Consider the following 1990-nt stretch of genomic DNA (forward strand, 5'->3'; position numbering starts at 1 on the left):
TAGCTGTCGGTAACTTACCGATACCGACGATTGTACAGAATAGCGCCCCTGAACCCATCCTGTCTACGTGGTCTCTCCATCCAGCACCTTGCTCTTACTCATATAATAACGTCCTGTACTGCCACCTCTCTTAGCTGTTAGTGTTGCGTATTCTCTCGAGCAACGTAGTCCCTTTTATTGTTCATAATATTTTCTTCTCCGTTGTTCTCATTTTCCTTTTTGTTTCTGATTTTTCTGCTCTTGTTTCAGCACAGTAAGTCAGTATGGGTCTTATAGAGGTTTTATATCCTTATGTATTAAAAATTAGCTGTCTAGCCGGACCGTAAACTAGAATTAATCGATTTAATATTGTCTGATTTTATTTATATGTGAATTTAGCAACTATAATTCAAGGATTATGAATTATTGCTAGTCAAATTCCTTTAACTTCGCCAGTGACTCACTCACCGTCATCAAAATTCTAAGGTACTTCTAAAAGGATTACAAACTTCAGATTTTGAATTTTAGTTAGCATTAAGCTTATAATTGAAGGAAAAAATTACAAATCTCGAAATACCCTTATGAATTTAAAGACTTTCCGGCGATGATAATAAGAGAACCGGTGATAGGATTTTTTTGAAAATTTGGATTTTTACATAAAGGCCAGTGCCTTAATATCTAAAACATTCTCAGTGTAACAGGGTTCCGGATCATTTGAAAAGATTGAAGAATCTCTATTATTTTAATTGGAAAGCCCAGTAAATTGTTACATTTTTGGAAACTACTTTCATGTCTCATACTTTTTCTATTATAGTAACCTATACTTACCTATCTCTTATAGTTTTCGAGATAAAAAATAAAATATGTGTAAAATTGACAAAATTATGATTTTGAATAAGCGTTGGTAAAATCATGAATTGGACTTTTTAGCAAAAGTAGTTAGAAAACTAGAATCCGGTGTTTAACAATAGTTGTTTAACAATAGTAAATTTTTGTTGTTTTTAATATAAAATTCAATTGGAAGTGATTAAAAAATACTCCCTCAATACAAAAAGAAATGCAACGAAGTTACAATTAAGGGATAAATAATAAATCAAATTCAATAAAAATTTCACTAGTTTGAAATGACGCGTAGAAAATTGTGACGTCACCTATCAGTATTTGACTGAATAGTTGACAGAGGGCACGAGCCTCTGAAGAATAATATTATGGCGTGTCTAGTTCTCTGCTACCGTATTTACACCATATATCTATCTTAAAATCACGTTAGATTTTTCTATTTTTATTAAGATCGTTAAAAAATACGTTTTTATGTGGGATTATTCTTTATTACCCCAATATTAAATTTACTTTTATATTTTTTACTACTAGAAATTAAAACTGTTAATTTTTTGTATAATTAACAGATTACTGCCATTTTTATCGAAGCACTAAACACTACCAAAGTTGTTCGGATGTTCGAAGCGTGGATTTGTGGATTTTGTGTTTGGCGTTAAATACTTTGAGTTTTCAGTTTTGTTTTATTATACCCTCTTTATTATTTTTGTAATGAAGGGTCTTAAAGTTTGTTTTGTGAAGAACTGTCTAAATAACTCTGAAGGCTCTCTAGAAAAAGTTTTTATAACTGTTCCTTTGAATGAAAGCCGTCGAAGAGCCTGGTTTGAAGCGGCCAAACCAAACAATATGTCAGCAAAAGTACGAGATTTTGCTGTGAAGATAATTTTAACGTTCCTTAAGTTTTATTTTACAATTAATTTTATATCTACCTTAAAATACATTTAGAAAAATGGTTTTTATTTACCTTTGTACCTGGTGGCAAACCGTGACACTTTTAATAGGTGACGTCAGAGATTGCAAAAATTGTAAATTTGAAATTCTTAATATTGATTTTTTTTTTTAAATGGGATGAAATTTAAGTAAAATAAAAAATACGAGTGTCATAAAATTGTATGAAGATTGATTATTTGCAATAAAAATACTATGGTTAAACTCCGGATTAATCGATTTTATA

The sequence above is a fragment of the Sitophilus oryzae genome, unplaced genomic scaffold (assembly GCF_002938485.1).
Source record: "Sitophilus oryzae breed Bouriz unplaced genomic scaffold, Soryzae_2.0 scaffold_1063_pilon_pilon, whole genome shotgun sequence".
NCBI lineage: Eukaryota > Metazoa > Arthropoda > Insecta > Coleoptera > Curculionidae > Sitophilus > Sitophilus oryzae.